A 25473-nucleotide genomic window follows, 5' to 3' on the forward strand; every position below is an offset into this window, starting at 1 on the left:
AGAGCAGCAAAATGGATTAATTCTACATTGTTTATAAAAGTACTGAATTTATTTAAATGTTTCTCATAAACTGAAGGAAAGCAGATCTTTACATTCTAACTTTACTTGGTTTCTATATAATCTTTATTTCTGCCATTTGAGGTTTCTTTCTAAATGGCACGCATTCTTACCACGAACCCAAGGCTTCAGTGAGATTGCTCCATATGACATGTACTAGCCTTATACCAAATATTCCCTGAAAGGGTGCATTGAGACTGGTTGCAATTTTTTTTACCTTATACTATACCTGCAGCAACTGTACAAATGCAACCTCAATGTGGACTCAAGAGGCTTACCATAGCAAAAGGAAATGAAACTGCATTGAAAAGAGATTATAGTCTTACTTTGAGTTCTGATGAAAGGTCATTGACCTGAAACACTAACTTTGTTTCCCTCCACAGTTGCTTCCTGACCCGCTGAGCATTTCCAGCGATTTTTGTTTTTTTTTATGGTAGCCTCACTTTGGTTTGCTTTGAAATCAGTTTAAACCATTACACAAAAATTGCACACCATTACTTGGGAGCCAATGTAAAGCTTAAACTCCTTGGGATGAGCATTAGTCTTTACAGTATTAATGGGTCACATGAGTCAATACGAATCAATATACGAAAATCTTCATATCCAGTCAACATATGATAGAATGCAAGTGTTATGGACAGAATTTGTGTGGTCCCTTCCTGTCCATAAGCAGAATGATTGTATATCCAGCGACTCACCAAAGCTCTTATGACAGCACCTTTCAAACCTGCGACCTCTACCAGCTAGAAGAACAAGGGAAGCAAATGCATGGAAACACAACTACCTGCAAGTTCCCCTCCATGCCAAACACCATCCTGACTTGGAACTATATTGCTGTCCCTTCACTGTCGTTGGGTCAAAATTCTCCCTTCCTAACAGCACTGTGGGTGTACCTACAACACGTGGACTGCAGCGGTTTAAGGTGGCTCACCAGCACCTTCTCAAGGGCAATTAGGGACGGGGAATAAATGCTGGCCTAGCCAGCGATGCCCACATCCTGTGAATGAATAAGTTTTAAAAAGCAAGGTGTGTGTATTTTCTTACTCACAGAGTGATTTTTCCTAATTTAAAATAAATTTGAGCGCAGGCTTTTGGGTGATTTAAAAAATTAAAGAGGGCTATTTATTATCGTACACTTGCCCCGGATGTTTGAAATGCAAAGTCTCAATCACTTGTTTCACTCACACGATCACACACGCAAAGATTAGATACAGATGAAGTAAAAGCCATAATTATAAAAATGCAGGTCTGATATCTTCTTAGTTGAATTGATACTATAGTTGGGGTGAAGGTCTTTTAGAAACAAAGCACTCTCATGGAACTGTGAAGCCTCCTGTAGACAAATAGCCAGGAGATTGGTTAATTGGCCACAAAATTGATTACTGCTGACAGTTTAAATGCCTATAGTCACGTTGCAGCCACCTTAACAGGTTTTGTGGCCACTTTCACAAAGTATGATTTTACAGTTCGTAATATCCAATATCCTCATGTTTGTACTGAGCATGACATAAACTACCTTAATAAAACAGTACAGTCCAAGGGAGATACTTATGCAGACACACTGATTACAAATTCAGGATCTGATCTTACATATTCTTTCAGGTACACTGATGCTTATCACTCCCGTAAGTGATTTGAACATCTTGCATCAAAGAGGGTGTCCATACTGCCCAATATTTAATGAGAATAGTGAAAATGGGGGTGTAACAATAGCACCCCCTTGTGATCTGAATTAGATGTCTTATGCACATCCTTCCTCAGATGTACCTTTTCAATCCTTAAATAGGTGAACTGAGAAAATGGTTGACAAAATAAGGCCTCAAGTAAATCATTAAGCTGCTTTATTTCACATAGAGTGACAGTTAATTTAATCAATAAAATCTGTCTGGTTTATGCATAATAATACAAAATAGCAAACACTCCGTGCTTCTCCACATTGCAGTGGATCACCAAGCTCAATTTAAGCAAGCTAATTTCAAATTTTTAAAAATTTATTCATGGGATGTGGTCACTGCTGGCTAGGCTGGTATTTATTGCCCATCCCTAATTGCCCTTGAGAAGATGGTGGTGAGCTCCTTTCTTGAACCGTTATTGTAGGAACATCCATAGGGTTGTTAGGAAGAGAGTTCCAGGATTTTGAGCCAGCAACAGTGAAGGAACGGCGTTAATTTTCCAAGTTAGGATGCTGTGTGGCTTGGAGGGAACTTTCTGGTGGTGGTGTTCCCATGTGTCTGCTGCCCATGTCCTTCTTGGTGGTAGAGGTCACAGATTTGGAAGATGGTACATACTGCTGCCACTGTGCATCAGTGGTGGAGTGATGTTGAAAGTGGTGGTTGGGGTGCCAATCAAGCAGGTTGCTTTGTCCTGGATGGGTCGAGCTTTTTGAGTGTTAATGGAGCTGCACTCAGGCAAGTGGAGAATATTCCATCACACTCCTGACTTGCGCCTTGTGGACAGATTGTGGACAGACTGAGCACTCAGGTGGTGAGTTACCCTCTCCAGAATTTCCAACCTATGACCTGCTCTTGTAGCCACAGTATTTATATGGCTGGTCCAGTTCAGTTTCTAGTCAACCATAATGCCTGGGAGGGTGATAATGGAGGATTCAGCGATGGTAGTGCCATGGAATGTCAAGGGGAGATGGTTAGATTCTCTCTTGTTGGAGATGGTCTTTGCCTGGCACTTGTGTGGCACAGATGTTACACAGTGCCACTTATAAGCCCAAGCCTGGATATTGTCCAGGTCTTGCTACATTTGGACGTGAGCTGCTTCAGTACCTGAGGAGTTACGAATGGTGCTGAACATTGTGCAATCATCAACGAATATCCCCACTTCTGACCTTATGATGGTGGGAAGGTGAAACAGTTGAAGATGGTTGTGCCTAGGACATTACTCTGAGGAACTCCTGCAGCTGATGTCCCAGGACTGAGATGGCTAACCTCCAACAACCACAACTTTCGTCCTTTGTGTTAGGTATGACTCTAATTTTGGAGAATTTTCCCAGTTCCCAATGACTCCAGTTTTGCTCCTGCTCCTCGATGCCACACTTGGTCAAATGCTGCCGTGATATCAAGGGCAATAACTCTCACCTCATCTCTTGAGTTCAGCTCTTTTGTCCATGTTTGGACCAAGGCTGTAATGAGCTCAGGAGCTGAGTGACCCTGGTGGAACTGGGGCGCTACTAATTACTCCTCTGCAACCTAATCTTCTGAGTTTAGTGAAAGCTTCCCTCAACAGTTTCCTGTCAGTGGCTTGTCTTTGTCAGTTTTAAACTCTTAGTCACCAGACAAACCCTGCTGACCATCCAGGAGCAGGGAGCTTTAAACATAATTTTGGGGTGTTTATCAAATACCAATACAGGCTAACAAACTACTTATTGTTTACAGTCAATCGTATCAATACTATCTTTAATATTCTGTGAACATAGTTCCACTAAAAATGTAACTTAGTGGAACAGTGGTCAGAAATTCCAATTTGTGACTGTTCCCAGTGATTAAATCTGGACTCTGAGTGACACTGACTGTGATGTACCCATGGTCAAATAACCTGCCAAAGCTCATGGTCAAAGATCAACATAAATAATGGTCATGCGGATGAGGTATCAAAGGACAGTCAGGTCTTTCGCAGCCCTACCTAACAAAAGAAGGAAGCTGGCTTTGTTGGCCAACAGCTTGTCTGAATCCAGTGTTGGACAAACTACAACTTCCTTCAATTTAACATTTGGAAAATGAAGCCAACATCTTTGCTTCTTGCCACAAACTATCACCATCAATTACACCCCCGCCCTTCCCATTGACTCAGGCTAAACCAGACAGTTCGCAATCCCGCCATCATATTCAACCGTGAGCATAGTTTCCATACAAAGACAGCCTACTTTCATCTCCTACTTCTATTGCTGCATCAGGCCATCTAGTACAGAAACTTTCATCCATGCCGTTGTCACCTCCAAACTACTATTTTGATGGGTCTCCTAGGTAGCCTTTCATCCTCCACTCTCTGTAAACTCTTCCTAAGCTCAACCAAAACTGTCCATTTTTTACCCCAATCAGGTCTCAATTGCTTATTATACCAACTCCTGACTTCCTACTTCATTACACCACCAATTTAAAATTATCATTCTTGTATTTGAATCAATTCATGGCATTGCCCCTCCCTCATTTAGCCCCCATGTTCTAAAATTCTGTTCCTAAACAGCTCTCTCTCCTCCTATTAAGTCCTCCAAAAAACCCAGCTTTCCAAATAAGTTTCTGATCACCCCCTCCCAATATCTCCTCCTTTAGCATTGTGCATATTTTTGTCTTATTAACCTTTGTGAAGCTTCTTAGATTGTATTTGTGTTAAAGGGGCTACATAAATACAATTTATTTGAAAATGGTAGCATGGTGCTCAAACTTTCACTAAAGCAGGGAAAATATTTATGTTAAGAATCAGCCATATATGAAGAGACCACTTCAAAATGGCTGCTTCAAAGATACAGTTACTCAAGCTGCTGCAAGTGGAAGGAGATTTATATGAATGAAATAGAGAGAGTAGTCAAAATTGCAGAAGACTGAGAGATCAAAATGGAATACAAAACCGTCCGACCATCTAAAGACCTACAAACCATGTTTGCATAAGTGGAACAGAAGGGCAGGGGGAAAGCGTGTGTGTCAACCATGTTATGTTAGGATTGAGAAGGGAAATCTGATGGAAGAAGAAAATGTTGACCCTAGATCATGGGAAATAGCTGGTACAATTTGGTCCACATCATGACCTTGAGACAGAAATTATTTATTATTTCTCTAGGGAAACAGACCTCTTACTGTGTGGAGCCAAAGCCCTATCCTAAGAGCGGGTAGTAATGAAAAAAAAAACCCAGAATAAAGGTTCTGCGAATACAGTTTCAGCCAGTTTCCTAAAATTTACCCATGTCAGATTCAAACAGCAGTCTTGTAATGATTTGAAACCATTCAGTATTTATATAATAGATGCATCTCCCACCACAACAAAAGACCTGAAATTATCCAATCAGAGATTGAATTCACATGACCCATGAATTAAATTCCAAAATTAGAAACAAATCAAGACTGAATTCTAAACAGGCTAAGTGTACAAGGAAGAATGAGTAAAAACCATTCAGCACTACAAACCTATATTTTTCACAAATTATGTACTATTTACCTCATACCAAACCCAATTTATCTAACCTCTTCAAGGGTCATTTTGTAAAGTGTTTCCCTTGTACTAAAGGTAATTGAGCAAAATGCTGAAGACTCTAGTCTAAAATGACAGGCTGAAGCATTCTAAAGGGGAATACAATTGTGCTTCAATACATTGATGAAGAAAACATTCTGAATGAGTTTATCTTCTATCCACACAAAATTGTACAGCACATTTATTTTGCCCAAGTCTCAATTGTGGGGGAGGAGGCATCTTCCATGAAAAAAGAATAACTTCAGTAGGGTTTTCCTGTAGTTAGCACGCATTTACCAGGCTCCACCTAATCTCTTGCATCTAGTGTGATATTTATGGAAATCAACACTTCTTACAAAAGTACTATACACACCTTCCCTACCTATTTCAGCAAAGGAGAATGAAAGATAGTATCCCATAACGGGTTGAGGGATTAGTGAGGGAGGGGGGGGGGGGGTGAAGTAGGGAGGAGGGGAAGGGGGGGGCAGGGGATGCATAAAATTCTGGCCATAATATTGGAGAGGGTAAGATGCACAGCTAGAGCCAACCTCAGAACAGGGAGCATGGCTCTGCCTCCTCCCCCAGTACATCAAAAAAATATTTGCAATTTCTGAGATTGCCTTTAAAATGCTGATTCAGCAGAGAATTCAAGCCAGACACAACAGTTATAACAACAGAAAGTCTTCCTCAAAGTTCAGTTGATTCAGCCACTGTTCTCATCACTTAGGATTGTTTGCTGATCACCACACAGAAGAACAAAGGATTGGATGGGCTACTGGAGAGTTCCGCAGCTTCGCACCCTGGCCTTTATCGCTTTTGTAGCAACAAACCTTTTTATGTTACTTTTTTAGTTTAAATTTCACACCATTATGACTACCTAATAAGGAAAACAAGATGCCAGGAACAAAACTGGAGACTATCTTTAGGCTTCCTAATATACTCATCAAATCAACTTTCTTTTCCACCCACACACAAATCTGAAGGGGGAAGTGTCTCGAGGTATAAATTTTTCTAAACTTAGCCTTTACTGAGCAAGAACATGGTGCTTCCTACAAGTAGCACACACAATGACTCAGCTCCAGCAATACTAGCAATGAACCTGAACAATTCTGATCAGAGATTATTTGTAGGCTAATTATATCAGAAAGCCAATAAACTTTGCACGTTTAATAATAACGGCTGAATAATATTATCTAAGACCACCAGTCTTCACAAACAACTTTTGCCTCATTTCAATTTATTGTGTTTCTTCAGAGGCCTGCCCCTGAACTTGAAATCCTCACTAGCAATCTGGAAGGCCATTTCATTTGTGTCTTGACTGAAAACAGTTAATTTGCTCAGAACTATTACATGCTACATTCAGAGCTGTAAATGTTTTCTAAACTATAAGTAAATGTAAGCATTTTGAAGAGTCTCTATTCACAGTACTGTTAAAAAAGCAGGCAAGACACTGTCTACTTTTAGCAGTTTATTTTGCTACAGAAAATAATAAAGGAAAACCATAGGCTCAACGTGAAGCAAACAGCTGACCAGAAAGGATGTGGTCTATTAAGAAGGCAGTGTATATATGGTTCTGTTTCAATGACAACAAAGCTTAAAATAACTCAGCTTTGTTTTATTAATATTTAATTTGTGAAATTGCTACTAGACCCAGTTTCAAAAGTAATACTGCAGCATGATTTTCAACTCAGTCTTCTGCATGTGGGGGTTCTGTGAAGCAATAGGTTTAGTGTGGTCCCTTGACACTAAACACTCCGTTGACTTGCTTTACCATTTCTTTTAAATTTACTTCACCACATAAGAATGTGAGACTTTATAATGCGGCTATGTTTTAACTACCTCTTTTAACTTAAAGTAAGGCAGAATGCCCTGGAATGGGGGATGGTAATAATGTTGAAACCTGCCCAGAGACGGGCCATATAATTTGGTTACCATTGGGACAGGGGTCCAGGTTGAAATTCATAGAAACTCAAGTGCCAGTTTTCACATCTTGACACAAAAGGGCAGCTGATTTTGCTGGATACAGACACTCAGTCTGTCAGACAGGGAAACCTGGAGAGGGAGACCAAAAATAGCGGCTGCTGTGCCTTGCAGAGGAAGATTACTTCTTTGTTTATTTTTCTGTTTCCCCAAAAAGGAATTGACAGTAAGTTACTTCAAAATTAGAGTACTTAGTTTTTCCATGAACTCTATTTTTCAGCTTATCTATTTTTAAACTATTTTTCATGCAGTTAATTTCGTTATACATGGGCGTTACTTTGTCAGATTAGTGTTCTCTCTGAAAAAATACATCACAACCTCAACCCCTTACAACTGAAGCTTGAAGCTCACCATCAGAAAAAGCTGTAAAACACACACACGTGTTTCATCCCACAAAATATCCTCCTCCTCCCATCTACTAGGCCTACAAAAAAAGGGTTAAGTTTTGAGGACCAGTTGCATGCAGTAGGCTTGTATCCACCTGTGTATTGAAGAATAAGGAGTGGTCTAATTGAGGTGCTTAAGATGATTCAAGGAGTTGATGGTTAGATAGGTAGAAGCTATTTCCTTTTGTGAGAGAGTCCAAAAAAGATGCCAGAACCCTAAAATTAGAACCAAGTCTTTCAGGGTGCACTTCACTCAAAAGATATTGGAAATCTGGACACCGCCACAAAACTATCACATTTTTCATAATAGTATTGTGGGATTATGTACAGAAGGCATGTGTGTGTGTGTGTAAGTGTGGTTGATTTAATTAAATTAGATAAAAACAAAAAACTGCGGACGCTGCAAATCGAAAACAAAAATACCTGGAAAATCTCAGCAGGTCCAGCAGCATCCGTGGAAAGGAGCACAGTTAACGTTTCGAGTCCGCATGACTATTCAACAGAACTCTTAAATTAGAGGTGGGTAGACTGCAAGGTTGAAATTATCAAAAGAGTTAAATGTAAAAGAGCATTTGAAATGCTAATGAGTGAGCTAGGATAAAGTTAGCAAATAGGGTGTGAATGAAATTTTTATTTTAAGATAAGCGGAGAGATGTTTGGTTTTCAAAGAGACATGACAAGCTTTTTACAACTGGCAAGATAAATAGGGCAAGGTTATTATGTTGATTTTTCCCAAAAGTGCTGGCCATAATGATAACATAGAAGATTTTATGTTCTCCCAAAGACATGGGGGAACAATGTGATTTACAAATCAAAGAAGGAAAAATATATTTAAAGAAGGATGGAAGGCTATGTGATATGTGGCCGTGTGAGATCTGAAAGGTACACTGTGTGAAACAGACTTGGGGAAAAGCCTCTAGCCACTTTCCAGAAGTCTGCTGTTCCAGTAACCAAAGTTGTGTTAAAAGCCTTTGGAATTTCACTGTCGAGCGGGTGCTTGTGGTAACCTTGCTGGATTGTCTCTATAACTTTAAAATCTATTTTGAACTGTTGCCTGAAAGGGGGTGTATAGTTGGGACTCTAGTTAATTGGAAATTTTGGGAATTGTTATAATGTTAAGCAACTGTGTAACAGCAATCTTGTGTATGGATTTTATTATTTTCTTTTGTTAATAAATGTTTTAATTTAATTTTTAAAATCTCTAAAGGTGTTTGTGGACTCATTACTTCTGAATTCAGTGCACAAACCTTCTCGTAATAAATACAAATTGCAAAACCGTTGTGATAGCGTGGCCAAGTTTCCCTTGTGGATTTGGTCAGCCTGGCAAATACCACCTGCTGTATTATAACAATACTCATCCTCAAAAAGCTGTTGAGGCTAGGTTAAATGAAAAATTTAAAACTGGGGTAGATACATTTTTGTTAGGTAAGGATATTAGAAGGTATGGAACAAAGGCATGTAAATGGAGTTGAAGTATAAATTTCCACGATTTAACCGAATGGCCAAACAAACTCAAGGAGCCGATGTTCCTAAAGGATCATAAGTAGTACACTGGGTTTAAACTCCTAGAACACAGCATAGTAAATACATTAAACAAATGAATTGATTACCAATACTAATATTTTTATTTTAAAAACTAAATCCGTAATTACGTAGAATGGTTATAAAAAAGAATCTACCATGATCACAATATTTATGAGTTAGGCTTGCCTACAAAATATGGGAGCAAAACGTTTGCTCAATTTGTTGACTCACGACGTGTATAAATAGTTTATTGTACATGCATTCTGAACAGTAAAGGATGAATTACAACAAAATCCTTCTATATTTTGTCTGCCAGAAAACACCACGAAACAACTTATACAATTCACACCACACTCGCAGTTTAAAAATTATCAGCCCCACAGCATCGGCAACAACTGACAAAACTGCTCCAACTAAGGCAAGTAAGTGCAGTGATCGGCAACCCAGGGTTTAAGGCAAAAAGTCATGCACCTCCAACAATTACATTAGCATTAAATCTCAACTTTTATTTCAGATTGGGAACACAAGTCTTTCATGCCTAGATGGCTCATGAGTTATCCTGGCATTTTCACTAGTGAAACAGAAGTTGAGAAATCATTACACAATCACCACTTTCTTTTCATTACAAAAGCCCGAAAAGACTGAGCTGTTCTATTGATGAATGTAACGTCTGTGCCATTTGCTCAGATCCTTCAAAAGTTCATATAATTTGGTAAAGTACACCAATTAAACAATCATCATCTCAGGAATCAATATTAACATTTCTCTAGTAGGTGTTATATTAATTGTTAACTATTCTGATATTATAGCAAAACAGTCAAAGATGTTACTATGATGGTTTCTTAGCAACATGCAGTGACTAGCTATTTGCTCAGGAACAGTGTGACCTACTGGGGAACTGAATAATAAATGACGCATGACATCATTGCTTTCCCATCATAAAGGCAGTATTGTAGGTTAGCCCTTGACCAGATTGTTATATGTGTACAAGTTTCATTTTCTAGTATATAAAAATACAGGTCCTTTATCTGACTTGCAGTAATTAAAATAGCACCATTTCCAAGAAAATGCCTAACCTTTTATCATTAATTTACAAAGCAGATGATGTGCACCACAGTTCATGGCAAAATACATCACTATGTCCCTTTCAGGTGACATCATCATGCAATATTTCTCTGGATTTTTCACCCTTCCCAAATTAAAAGTTAGCAAAACACTTCTTCTTTACCTGAAGAGAATTCCTCCTTAAATAGGAACAATGTGTAACTAGTTAATAATCACAGCAACATTACAACAGATGGTTATTACATTAAAAAACATATATTACATTAAACATGTGAGAAGTTGGGAGTGTTCTGGTATCTTAACGGCAAGAACTCTACTGTTTACAACAAGTATAGAGATTCAAAAATCCTGCAATATGACAATGGGAGAAAGTGAATTGAACAACTCTGATAGTGTCAGAAGTCTGTATTTGTCCCAGTTACCATGTTAAGAACAAGCAGCGAAAGAAGATGCATCATGCAGCTGTTATTTGTGTTTTCTACAGAAAACTGTAATTCTGAAATGTTATATCTAGTGTGCGTGTAAGTGATATGGAATTCACACAAATATTGTATAAATAAAATAGTTCCAACATGATAACACAAACTTCCTCACCTTCTTTTATTCATTCTCGGAACATGGGCATCACTGGCTAGGCCAGCAGTTATTGCCTTGAGAAAGTGGTGGTGAGCTGCCTTCTTGAACCACTGCAGTCCATGTGGTATGGGTACACCCACAGTACTGTTAGGGAAGGAGTTCCAGGATTTTGACCCAGCGACAGTGAAAGAACAGTGATATATTTCCAAGTCAGGACGGTGAGTGGCTTGGAGGGGAACTTCAAGGTGGTGGTGTTCCCATGTGTCTGCTGCCCCTGTCCTTCTAGGTGATAGTGGTCGTGAGTTTAGAAGATGCTGTCTAAGGAGGCTTGGTGAAACCCTGCAGTATATCTTGTAGAAGGTACACACTGCTGCCACCGTGCATCAGTGGTGGAGGAGCGAATGTTTGTGGGTGGGGTGCCAATTAAGTGGGCTGCTTTGTCCTGGATGGTGTCAAGTTTCTTGAGTGTTATTGGAGCTGCACTCATTCAGGGAAGTGGAAAGTATTCCATCACACTCCTGACTTGTGCCTTATAGATGGTGGACAGGCACAGGGGAGTCAGGAAGGGTGTTACTCACCGCAGGATTCCTAGCCTCTGTTCTTGTAGCCATGGTATTTATATGGTTAGTCCAGTTAACACAACTTCCTCAGTTGCACTAAGTTGAAGAAAAAGGTCACACTGCAACAAAACCAGGGGAAATGAGATGCTGAATCAAAGGCAGATAATTGGTGCATAATCTGGGGAGGTAGTGGTATTGTTGCTGGACTCGTATTCTAGAGACCCAGGGTAATGCCCTGGGAATCTGGGTTTGAATCCCAGAATATAATGAATTCAATAAAAATCTGGAATTAAAATCTGATGGTGACCAAAAAACCATTACCGATTGTCAGAAAAAACCCATCTGGTTCACTCATGTCCTTTAGCGAAGGAAATCTGCTGTCCTTACCTGGTCTGGCCTACATGTGACTCCAGACCCACAGCAATGCGGTTGACTCTTAAATGCCATCTGAACAAGGGCAGTTAGGAATGGGTAATAAATCTTGGCCTAGCCAGCGACACTCACATCCCATGAACGAATAAAAAAAACAATCATTCAGACTCCCCCACCTCCCACCCACCTCGGGGTATGTGTCATTTAATTACAGGGGAAAAAATTTAAAATTGCCGTATTCCTGAATTGGCCTGTACTGTGATATACAGTGCACATCTCAGTCAGATGCATGACTAAAATTGGCATGGAAGACAGGAAAGAAATAAACATGCTAATTGACCAATAATACAGACCATTTGACTAGAAATTACATTTATAAAAAGAGCAAATACTTGAATAATGCACAGAAAGGGTAATCAAAAAGGTCAATTCACCAAGTTCTGGTAATAGCCAGCATAAATGATACTTGCAGGGATCTTCCAGTAAGCAGTAATTCCTACAATAATCCCCAATTGCTCATGCCTGACTAATGCAGCTCTTATTCTATTACAAAGTTTTTACAGCACTGAAACAGGCTATTTGGCCCAACAGGACCATTCCAATGTTTATGCTCCTTACAAGCCTTCTCCCACATCTAACCTTATTAACATACCTTTTTAATTCCTTTCTCCCTCATGCTCATCAAACTTCCGAAGAGGAATGGATCTACGTACGTTATTTGCCCCAACTGCTCCCTGCAGTGCGAGTTCCACATTCTCACCACTTTCTGGTTAAGAAATTTCCCCCAAATTTCCTGTTGGATTTATCAACAATGATCAGACAATTATGGCCTCTAAGTCTCGTCCTTCCACACCTGAGAACATATTCTCTATGTCTGCCCTATCAAACACAATCTGGGGTAGTCTTGAATCTCGTACCTAATTTTTGCATTCCTTACTGCTTACATTTCTCCACACAAGTTAAAATCAATGTAGTAATGCTGATCAGAATGCAGCTAAAATTGTAAGTGTGTGTCTCAAGTCCAACTCAAGCTCAGTTTCTGGACTGTCTCCCAGGCTGCCATGACAACAGCAATGACGACACGACCCACCTGAAAATGACATGCTCAAAATCAGTTTCAAAATACTCCCAAATCTCGGATCTCATATAAGAATGCTATCTATAGCTATTAAAAGCCCCAAAAATGTTTCCGCAATAGTTTTTTTCCAGTTTCTATCCATTTTTCTCTCTCAAAGGAGTATTTAGTTCACATATGAAAGCAGACAAAGTTGAAAGTACCATTCCATGGTCAGGCATCTGGTATCAGCTCAGCACCTGCCTTCAACACCACAACCCAATCATAATCTTATATCCAGCACACTGCATCACCATAATCATTCACCTTTTAAAATAGTTTTCTCAACTGCCTTCTCTAAACCCCCAAAAGCTATCAGCAATTTTTTTAAAAGTTCATTTCCAGGTTTATGCCAATTCTGTAGTTGTAGGAATCACCAGGAATATACGGACAGGAGTAGATCATTCAGCCCCTTGTTATGGTCAGGTGAGAAATCCAGAACAAGATAATATAATAACATTTGAGGTCAGCCATTCAAGAGTGAAATCAGGAAACATTTTTTTTTACACAAACCATTATAGAAATCTGGGATATTCTCTCTCAAACGTCTGTGAATGCTGGTTCAGTTGAAATCTTCAAGACTGAGAATATTTTTATTAGATATGGATATCACAGGGCTTGGAACAAAGCAGGATACATGCATTAGAGATGCGGATCATCCATGATCTGACTGAATGGTGGAGCAGACTCCAGGGTGTTATAAAACCATATTTTATATCAAAAATGACTTTATTTATGGTAGAATGGCTCCCCTTTCTTCCTATCCCTTGGCTGGCTGCAACAATTTTTTAAAGAATTTGCTTGCCAATTCAGTGAGTGTTTAACTGTTTAAGTGCTATGACAGGTTTCTTGAATGCTTTTAAAAGAAAATAGTATTTATTCTGCTTAAAAGCCGATCTAAATAAAATAATGAAAACGCTCCAACTTACACATGCATTCGAGAGTTCACACACGCGCACAAAAGTAAGTTCCAAACTGGGAGGATAGTTTAAATAATTTAAGAATGCAAAAAAAAAGGTCAATCATACACAGATCCTGTAAACTGATGACTTGTATGGTTTTAGACTGGGCTCAACAGTCTTTCTGGAGTCTGCATCAAGATGATTTAAGATGTTGATAGACTATTTCTGTCTTTTCATCTGGAGTCAGCAGCTGCTGGGTTAATATTTAAGACGCTGCCTGCAGCATTTGGCTAATCAAAAAATAAGCAGGACACAAGCTTCCAGGATGTCTCAGGAAAGAGAGTACCAACTCAGGGTCTTTCTGGTCTCACTCTGACTGTCCTGGAAAGAAGCAGTTTCTTAAAACACACAGAATGTTAGTTTGCTCATCACATGATCTCTCACAAACAGGCCAGTTACCCAAACATGGTCATAGCAAGCTGATTCCAGGTCCATTGTTTAAAAATGATTAGATTATGGAGGGTGGAGCTCCCTTCCCAGCCAGGGTCTATTGTCCAAAGTAATTGGGTCTAATGGCTTGGTCCACACTCAGGTTATGTCTGGATGTCGTGTGAATGGTTCAGGAGATGGGTTATTTACACTGGTCTAAGTGGATTATCTCTGGTGGGCTACTTCTAGACATTCCAGTGCCTTGCTGATGGCTTTGTAATTTGTAGGGTACAGCTATGTAATTGTTTAGCCATCTTAGGAGCTGCTGTTTAAGTCATTTAAAATGCTGCTGTTATCTGGTGGTTTCAGCCCACTCAATAAATAAAGTCAATTTTGATATAAAATATGGTTTTTTTCACACCCTGGAGTCTGCTCCACCATTCAGTCAGATTATGGCTGATCTGCATCTCTAATGCATGTATCCCGCTTTGTTCCAAGCACTGTGACATCCATACTTAATAAAAATATTCTCAGTCTTGAAGATTTCAACTGAACCAGCATTCACAGCCTTTTGAGAGAGAATATCCCAGATTTCTATAATGGTTTGTGTAAAAAAAAAAGTTTCCTGATTTCACTCTTGAATGTTATTATATTATCTTGTTCTGGATTTCCCCAACAGAGGTAATATTTTGTCTGTATCTAGCCTCCGAAATTCTGTTATCAGGTTAAAGGCTTCAATTAGAATACTCCTTAACCTTCAAAACCCATGGAAAAACAAGCCAAGTTTGTGCAACCTTTCCTCTCAATTCAAACCTTTTGCATATCATCCTCAACATAAATCATCCTATTGTATTTGTGGTGGGAAAAGAAAGGTTCTGGATTGTATCCGGCACATTATCTTTAAGTCATGGGTATTACATTTTGCTACAGCTGAACAGGGCATTGGCGGGACCATATCTGGAATACTGCGCACAGTTTTGGTCTCCTTACTTAAGGAAGGATATAGTTGCATTAGTAGTTCAGAGAAGGTTTACTCAGCTGATTCCTGGGGTGAATGGATTACCTTATGAGGAAATTTTGGACAGCTTGGGCCTGTACCCATGGAGGTTTAGAAGAATGAGAGGTAATCCTATTGAAAGATGTAAGATCTTGAGGGGATTTGACAGGGTGGATGCTGGGAGGGTATTTCCCCTAGTGGGAGAAATAGGGCTATGGGACACAGTTTAAAAATGAGGCGTTTTCCATTTATGATGGATGAGGAGATATTTTTTCTCTCAGACAGTCATTAGTCTGTAAAATTATTTTCCCTAGAGAGCAGTGGAGTAAGGATTATTGAATATTTTTAAGGCCGAGTTAGATAGATTATTGATTGACAAGGATATAGGGGGTAGGGAGCAAAGTAGAGCTGAGGTCACAATCACATCAGCCACAAACTTCTCAAATGGCAGAGCAGGCTCAACGGTTTGAATGGCCTACTCCTGCTCCTAATTGGTATGTTTGTATTCTGGTGAATTTGCACTGTAACCTTTCAAGGCTTTCCTCAGGTGTTCTTCCTGAAACTGAATACTGGTTCCACACCATTGAAACATCACTTCTTTGAGATAAAATTCAACATATCATTAGCCTTTTTGATTAGTTTTTATACCTTTGTGCTAGATTATAGTGGTTTGTGTACATGATCACTGAAATTGTTCCTCCACAGCTCCCTGTCTCTCACCACTGAGAATACATTCCAATTTGCCTTTTCAAGTCCAAATCAATTAACTCTCAGTTTTCCACATTGAACTCTGTCTGCCAAAGTTTTGCCCACTCATTTAGTCTGTCCATGGCCCTTTGCAATTCTGTGCTCCCATCCACACAATTTACTGTGTCTCCGAACTTAGTGTCATCTACAACCATGACATACAACTCCCTGTTCCTTCATCCAAGACATAACACATACGATTAAAAAGCTGAGGCCCCAATATAAAGCCTTGGAAAACACCACTTGTCACACCCTCTAATCGATCAGAGAATTAACCTTTTATCAAGACACAACCTACCTCCCAACCAATTACCTACTCAAGTCATAAGGTTACCTTCAATCCATGTTTAAGTGATTAAAAGTAAACCATAACAAAATGTTAGAGATACTCAGCAGATCAGGCAGCATCCATAGAAAAATAAATGTTTACTCTGTTTCTGTCTCAACTGGTGCTGCCTGATTTGCTAAGTATTTCCATAACTTTCTCTCTTCATTTCAGATTTCCAGCATCTGTGGCACTTTGTAAAATTAAACCAAGTTGATTTCCTTATTCTGTTTTTCCCCCCCTGTACCTGGAAAGTTGATGGTTCCTGCTCAGCACCTCTATGAACTGACATGAGAACTCAGTTAATGAAAGAATAGCAGACACAAACCCTTGTCTTGCAACAACAGAACTCCACACTTGTGACCATAAGGTCATTGTTGTGTTAGTACATATTTGCAACACAAATAAAGAGCTGCCATATAACAGTAGCCTGTCCCCTTTTTTCAAAATTCATTCGTTCATGGATGGCTAGCATATATTGCCCATCCCTAGTTACCCTTGATAAAGTGGTGGTGAGCTGCCTTCTTGAACTGCTGCAGTCCATGTGTTGTAGGAACAGTGCTGCTAGGAAGTGAGTTCCACGATTTTGACCGAGTGACAAACAGCAACATAGTTCCAAGTCACGATGGTGTTTTGCTTGGAGGGGAACTTGCAGGTGGTGATGTTCCCATGTGTCTGCTGCCCTTGTCCTTCTAGGTGGTAGAGATTGCAGGTTTGGAAGGTTCTGTCGAAGGAGCCTTGCAGAGTTGCTGCAGTGCATCTTGTAGATGGTACACACTGCTGCCTCTGTGCATCAGTAGTGGAAGGAATAAATGTTGAAGATGGTGGATATGGTACCAATCAAGCCTTGCTTTGTCCTGAATGGTATTGAGCTTCTTGAATGTTGTTGGAGCTGCACTCGACCAGGCAAGTGGACATTATTCCATCACACTCCTGACTTGTGCCTTGTAGATGGCGGACATGGCTTTGTGGAGTCAGGAGGTGAGTTACTCACCGCTGAATTCCCAGCCTCTGACCCGCTATTGTAGCCAAAGTATTTATATGGCTAGTCCAGTTTAGTTTCTAGTCAATGGTAACCCCCCAGAATGTTGATAGTGGGGGATTCAGTGTTGGTAATGTCATTGAATGTCACGGGGAGATGGTTAGATTCTCTCTTGTTGGAGATGAGTCATTGCCTGGCACTTGTGTGGCATGAAGGTTACTTGCCACTTATAAGCCCAGACCTTGGACAAGAACTGCTTCAGTACCTGAGGAGTCACGAGTGGTGTTGAACAGTGTGCAATCATCAGTGAGCATCCCCACTTTTGAACTTATGATGGAAGGAAGGTCATTGATGAACCAACTGAAAGTATTGGGCTAGGACGGTACCCTGAGGAACTCCTGCAGTAATGTCCTGGGGCTGAGCTGATTGACCTCCAACAACCACAGCCATCTTCCTTTATGCTAGGTGCGACCTATGCTAGGTCGAGAGCTTTCCCCCTGATTCCCATTGACTTCAGTTTTTCTAGGTTCCTTGATGCCACATTCGGTCAAATATGGCCTTGATGTCAGGGGCAGTCACTCTCACTCATTTTTCCATATTTGGGCCAAGGCTGTAACGAGGTCAGGAGCTCAGTGGCCCTGGCGAAATCCAAACTGAGTGTCAGTGAGCAGGTTATTGCTGTGTAAGTGCCGATTGATAGCACTGTCAACAACACCTTCCATCACTTTGCTGATACTTAAGAGTTGATAGGGTGGTAATTGTTCGGGTTGGATTTGTTCTGCTTTTTTTTGGGTAGGGCATACCTGGGCAATTTTCCACATTGCCAGGTAGAAATTAATGTTTTAGCTGTACTGGATCAGTGCGCTCGGAACGCAGCTACTTCTGGTGCACAAGACCTCAGTATGATTGTCAGAACATTGTCGGGACACATAAGACTTTTCAGTATCCAGTGCCTTCATCTGTTCTTGATATCACGTGAAGTGAATCGAATTGGCTGACTGACATCTGTGATGTTGGGGACCTCAGCAGGGGATTGAGTTAGATAATCCACCTGGCACATCTGGCTGATAGTGGTTGCAAATGCTTCCGCTTTGTCTTTTGTGCTTATGTGTTGAGACTAGCTTTTAATTCCTGATTTATTAATTGAATTTAAATCCCACCATGACCCATGGCCCCAAAGTATTCATCTGGGCCTCTGGATTACTTGCCCAGTGATGTTACCACTACACCACTGCCTTCCCTGTACTAAGAGAAGTGTGACTGCTTATTCCCATTTACCAGTAACATATACTGTTTCTCAGGCTCACAATGTCATCTCTGTTACATTATCATAGACAGAAATATGGAGGTGGCCAAGAATAGTCCTGGCAATTTTCAAAACCAATCCAAATTTTTTTTAAAAATCAAAATTTGAAGCAGCGAAATTTTTAAAATTTGTAAAATAAAATCAGTAGCTCCCCCAACGGCTCTGAGAGTTCAAACAGTGAGTAGTTGGTCTATCCAGTAATCGCTGCTGGAGGTGTATCTGTGTGGATATTGAATGATGAGTGAATTGGATTTGGCTGTGAAGCTTTCCATTGGCAAATCATTTGTCCAAATCAATGTCAAGGCTATTTAAAATTGATCATAGGGGCAATGTGCTGGACAGTTAACAGTACTCCACATCTATTGGATAAGAAGTCAATGCCTTCAGGACAGGGAAATGAAAAAGTCTTTTAAAATAAATATAGTGCTCAAATTTTTTGAAGAATTTGCTTCTTATTCCCAATTTCTGCCTCCTTTTCTAAATATACCAACTCACATTGGGAAATATTTCCACACCAAGGTGAGTAATTTTTACATGAAAGTCAAAATAGCGTTTTAGTCAGATATGTGACATGGGGAGCATCATAGCAAAGTCCATTTTTGTCCTCAATAGATAGCCATCCATCACCTTTTCAAGGGCAATTAGCGATGGGCAACAAATGGTGATCTTGCTAATGATTTTCACATCCCAAGAATGAACATACGAACAAGGAGCAGGAGTAGGCCATTCGGCCCCTCGAGCCTGCTTCGCCATTTAATAAGATCATGGCTGATCTGATAGTGACCTCAAATCTGCATCCCGCCTTCCCCTGATAAACTATCACCCCTTGTTTACCAAGAATCTATCCACCTCTGCCTTAAAAATATTCAGGAAGAGAGTTCCAAAGACTCACTGCCTTCTGAGTGAAAGAATTTCACCTCATCTCCGTTTTAAATGGGAAACCCTTATTTTTAAACAGTGACCCCTGGTTCTAGATTCTCCCACAAGAGGGAACATCATCTCCACATCCACCCTGTCAAGACCCCTCAGGATCTTATATGTTTCAATCAAATCGCCTCTTACTCTTCTAAACTCCAGGGGATACAAGCCTAGTCTGTCCAACCTTTCTTCATAAGACAACCCGTCCATTCCTGATATTAGTCTGGTAAACCGTCTCTGAACTGCTTCCAACGTATTTACATCTTTCTTTAAGTAAGGTGACCAATACTGTACAAAGTAAGTACTCCAGATGGTCTCACTAGAGCTCTGTATAACTGAAGGATAACCTCCTTACTTTTGTATTCAATTCCGCTCGCAATAAATGATAACATTCTATTAGCTTTCCTAATTACTTGCTGTACCTTCTGCGATTCATGCACTAAGATACCCAGATCCCTCTGCACCTCAGAGCTCTGCAATCTCTCACTATTTAGATAATACGCTTCTTTTATTCTTCCTGCCAAAATGAACAATTTCACATTTTCCCACATTATACTCCATTTGCCAGATCTTTGCCAACTCACTGAACCTATCTATATCTTTTTGTAGCCTCCTTATGTCCTCTTCACAGCTTACTTTCCTACCTATCTTTGTCATCAGCAAATTTGGCAACCATCCCACACATCCCTTCATCCAAGTAATTTATATAAATTGTAAACAGTTGAGGTCCCAGCACTGATTCCTGTGGCACACCACTCGTTACATCTTGCCAACCTGAAGAAGAGCCATTTATACCTACTCTCTGCTTCCTGTTAGCTGGCCAATCTTCTATCCATGCCAATATGTTACCCCCTGTACTATGAGCTAATGAATTTTTAAAATGTCCATGAAAGCCCACAACCAGCTCCCCCTCCCTCAATAAAGTCTCAACTGCCAACTAGACAGAGTCCAGTTAACTCTGGGATTAGACTCATGAACTTTCAAGTTTATTTCACTTAGTGCAAAACAGTACAAGGGCTGCACAGTACTTTATCCACTGACCAGCCTGGAAGAACTTGTTACGCTCAAAATTTCCACAGTGCTTTAAACTTAACAAATACATTTTAAATAGGTACCAAGGTGAGGACAATGGCCTTTGAACTGGGACCTTGATTCTCATTCAAAATCAAACTGATGGGCTGTGAGGGTCCTATTTATAATGAGTTGGAAAATTGGCCTACAGCGCAAAAATAACTGGCACTATCCTGGTAATTGGACATGTCACATTAGTTTGGTACAGGGAATAGAAAAACAATACACTCACATAGTAAGGGGGTAGTCTCCATGGATTGGAACCAGGGCACATTCCAGATGCACAGAATGAAGCTTTATTTTGTATCTAACCTGTGCTACACTTGCACTGAGAGTGCTTTATGCTAATGGGGGGGGGGGGGGGGGGGAGGAGAGGTGCGCTGGGTTAACATGCAAAGTTTATTTCACTTACCCGCAAAGCTCCATCATCTCCAGTGCTCATAGACCCTGAAATCCTGAAATGTTAAATCAGATGAGATTCTAGACAATTATTTGTTTATCTCCTTATTGTAGAAGCTTTATGATAATATTTCTCCCATGATTAGACTATCGAGAGAAATTTTGCACCATGTGTCAAAATAATATTGTTGCTTTGGTCTCCAAAGGACTTAAGAGAGGTCAAAGACAAGACCTCTCCAATGTTCATTATTGTTTTTTGCTGGATTTCTGGAATTGCTCAGACTAAACAATTCTGTTAGTATTTGGTTTATGTATTTCGTGGGGAATTCTTTACCTGAAAATAGTGTCTTACTCCAAGAAGCTTTGTTCATTTTGGCAGGAAGGATAAAAAAGAGGATTATCTAAACGGTGAGAGATTGAGGAGCTCTGAGATTCAGAGGGATCTGGGTGCCCTAGTGCAAGAATCACAAAAGGTTAGTATGCAGGTAATTAGGAAAGCTAATAGAATGTTATCATTTATTGTGAGGGGAATTGGTTACAAAAATAGGGAGGTTATGCTTCAGTTGCACAGGGCATTGGTGAGGCCACATCTAGAGTATTGTGTACTATTCCTTAAAGAAATAAGTAAATGCATTAGAAGCTCTTCAGAGGAGGTTTACTAGACTAATACCTGGAATGGGTGGATTGTATTATGAGAAAGGGTTGAACAGGCTAGGCTTGTACCACTGGAATTTAAAAGAGTAAGAGGCAACTGAATTGAAACATATAAGATCCTGAGGGGTCTTGACAGGGTGGATGCGGAGAGGATGTTTCCTCTTGCGGGAGAATCTGGAACTAGGGGTCACTGTTTTAAAATAAGGGGTCACTCATTTAAGACAAAATGAGAATTTTTTTCTCTCAGAGTGTTGAGTGCCTTTGGAACTCTTTTCCTCAAAAGGCAGTGGAAGCAGAGTCTTTGGATATTTTTAAGGCAAAGTTAGATAGATTCTTGATTAACAAGGGGGTGAAAGGTTATTGGGGGTAGGTAGGAATGTGGGGTTGAATACTATCTGATTAGCCATGATCTTATTGAATGGCAGAGCAGGCTCAAGAGGCAAAGTGGCCTATTCCTGCTCCTAATTCATATGTTCGTATGTTTGGTAACTGTTTTGTTTCAAGTGACAGCTCTAATTATGGAGAAAGGTTGCTAAGAGCTCTACACAGTTCATCTGTACTTTTGTATTTGTATTTCCATAGTATATGCTTCGTATCTGTTTCAGTATGAACAAATTGCACTAATTGATTTAGCCTGTATGATCAGTTTAATGTGTGATATTTTCCACCATACAATAAACTACAACAACAACCCAATTTAAACTCTTCATAAATTTATCATAGATCATGGCTAATTAGACCCAAGTTAAAATAAGGTTAGACGAAGTAGGCTTGTGTGAGGCAGGAACACCGGCAAAGGCCTGTTGGATTAAATGTTCCGTTTCAGTGCTGGAAATTTTATATAACTATCTCTATAACTGTATCTCTACAAGAAAAGAAAGTTGAAGCTCAGATTTCAGATAATAAAAGGCAAGAAGACATCAAGCCACTTGAGTGAGAAAATCCAAACGCCAATAGGAACTCTCCCCTGGAGTATGTCCTCACGTTCCATTTTACTAATGTTTTTCAGACTCTGGGGAATCTATTGCCTCCTCTCTGCTGCATTGGCCTAAATAAAACGATAGTAAAGCAGCCTACCGCTTCAGCATCACACAATAGTGATCAACAATGTAAACAGGGATCACTAGTCTATTTGACATCATCAAAACAATCTTGAATAATTTTCACTGATACATTTCTCAAGTAGACTATTATTTGTACAATATATCATCATTGGAATAAGTCTTAACAAATGGAAATAAAAATGGCCATCAGGAGCACATTTTTTTTAAAGGAAAGCCTAGGAAGGTCAGCTGAAGGCTACAGGTATTAAGTTAGAAGAGTTATAAGTAGTTATAAAACTTGATCAAATTTGCCATGAGTTGGGAACTGTCTGGTAAACACCACCAATTCTCCTCTAAACCTTGGATTTGAGTGTAGCCCAAGGCGGGGGAGGGGGAATGAAGGCTTCCTCTCTAGTGATCATTGCACAAAACTATCTATTATCTGATGTGAATGTAATTGGCATTAAATTGCAGTCTAACTCTGACTCAGGGGCAGTAAGAATGAATGGTGTGGGAATTTTAAATGGCACATCGCTGCACTAAGATAGTTTCCTTTAGTTGGGCTGAATCTTATACTTGGCTGGTGTAGCAATAATTCATCCAGCATTAATCCTACACTATATATAATTTGGGACTACTTGAGTTTGAACGGATGCAAAAAGTGTAAAATGTTGCTTTCCTCAACTAACATTCCTCAACTTGATGAAAACAAAATTAGCCTTTTTAATTAAAATGTAAAATTCCCAGAAGGGTTGAAAGATTTATTTTTACAGACAGGGATAGAAAGTACGTGCTATCTTTCTCAACATTACTAGCTACTAATGACATGTGGCTCAAAGGATAGTGGTTTCATGCAAAAGATGCAACTGCATAGTCATTTTCCTCAGTGACAGTTTACTGATTTCTATGCGTGACATTTATTGTATTGCGTATTTATGTATGAACAATGTACACACAATAAAAACATACAGGAATTTATTTTGCATAACAGATAGGCATTGAAGAAATTCTGGGAGCAGAAAAGTTCACAAGCCCATTTCTTTTGATTGATCTCAATCCCAGTTAACCACTTTCTCACTATAATTGGCAATACGTGCTCCCATCAGAAATCCATCTAGTTACCTCTTGAATTTATTTATAAAGATCTTCCCTGATACTTTACTCCACAATTAAAGAAAAACTACTTCCTAACTTTTTTTCTTACTCCTTAATGTGCAGGTTTAAATTTTTTGTCCTTTACTGTTTAAACCCCCCACCATGTGAACAATTTTTCTGGGTTATCCGTTTCTAATTTCAACATTTTCTATTCTTATTGTAAAGAGAGTACCTCAAGATGTGACTCCTACAATGAGAGTATTTTTATCTCAATTACGTTGAGCAATCTTTGAAAATTTACAGTAATTGACATACAATGGTTACAACTTAGACTTTGCATAACTAAAACTGAATACTTAGTAGTGACAAGAGACGCTTTGAGGAAATAAAATCTCAGCATTGACTTGAATGACAGTATTTTAATTAAGAGGTTCCAATAACCCTGTTAAGCATGAAAGTGAAGTTTGAATAGTTACCATCAGGGCCTAGTGAACAAGCATTTGTCTGAAATTCACTATCACACTTCTTTTAAAAGCTTTATAATGACATATAATCAAAAGTTTCAAGGTGGTAATAGTGCAAGAGCCAAAATTATATGGCATCATAATATGCCAGTGCTGTGCCAGTGTCTGTGCATTTTCCACTTCCTCTACAAAGTAAATACACAAGGAACTGTATTGGAAATACTACATATTATAATATATAACAGCTGTCATATTAAATCTGAGTATTAATACCTACGTGAAAATTTAGCACTATTCAGGGCAATGATGGCAACTATACCAAAATGTAACATTGCTGAGGTCCTGTATTGTTATTGTGAAGTAACAAAAAAGTTCCCTGAACTCTAAAATTAGCTGAACAGCACCAATGAACGTTCTCCCACAGGTTTGTTGAGTGCCTCCTCGCAAACTAAATCTATTTCAGTGATTCAATGCAACTATTACTTCCAGATGGTACTCTGACAAATGTAGCCTTTAAAAAATAGTTCAACTTAAGCTCAGTGTCTGCCACTTCACAGCACTGGAACGTAGAACGTCAGGGAGCTCCTGCAATGAGGTCGGGATGGATATCCGATCTTGGGGGAAAAAAAAGGTACTCGGAATGGCTCTTTAATTCCCTGAATAACTGTTCTTCCTACATGTTGCAGTAACTTTCCGTGAACACACACTGTATCAGCCTGGAGCTGTCACTCGACAATGTACTCAAAACTCCAGCAACTTCTCTACTCTACATCCTTCACTTACCTTAACTTTAAACACAAAATGAAGAGTATAAAGCCTTGCTTTGACTCCGGAATGTTTTAGAACCGAGACACCAGTTTCCTCTGCTTTCGAGATGTCTTTTTCTCACCGCTTTAGATTTCCTGTCAAATACAGCAAACATTTACCGGCTTCGGGGGTAGGGGTGAAAGTAGAGCCTCCAACTGACTAAACGCAAGTTGCTTAACTTTCTCAATCATAAAACACTTTAATCTTATGTTTGAGCTGGTAATGGAGTAATTTATTAAATACACACAAACAGTAAGTTCCACTGATATATTTGTGAAAGTTAAAAACTGTAACCCAGATAATTCCCCCACCCCACAAGATAGTAGTTGCCTCCATTCACCGGCTCGGCCAGGAGAGTTAGAATGTGGGGGCGAGAGGTTACAATTGACAGTTGCATTTACCAATCACTGGCTACAATCTAGGATCAGTGGCATCCGTACACCAATCATTCCCGGCCCGGGGCAGAGCCTAAACTGTCCCATTGGATACAGTAGTCTGTGTCAAACTGCAGCAGACCACTGAAACCAG

The 25473-nt window shown here is 39.7% G+C and overlaps 1 protein-coding gene across 1 annotated transcript in view; it reads right to left on the reverse strand.

Annotated features, from left to right (window-relative positions):
• gramd1ba (GRAM domain containing 1Ba) overlaps positions 1-24971 on the reverse strand; it is a 500575-nt gene extending 475604 nt beyond the window's left edge. Inside the window, exon 1 of the mRNA XM_078531845.1 lies at positions 24922-24971. The gene's annotated coding sequence lies outside the window, so the exon portion shown is untranslated. The remainder of the gene's footprint in view (positions 1-24921) is intronic.
• Between the last annotated feature and the right edge of the window lie 502 nt (positions 24972-25473).

The sequence above is a fragment of the Cetorhinus maximus genome, chromosome 2, assembly GCF_964194155.1.
Source record: "Cetorhinus maximus chromosome 2, sCetMax3.hap1.1, whole genome shotgun sequence".
In the NCBI taxonomy this organism is placed as follows: Eukaryota; Metazoa; Chordata; class Chondrichthyes; order Lamniformes; family Cetorhinidae; genus Cetorhinus; species Cetorhinus maximus.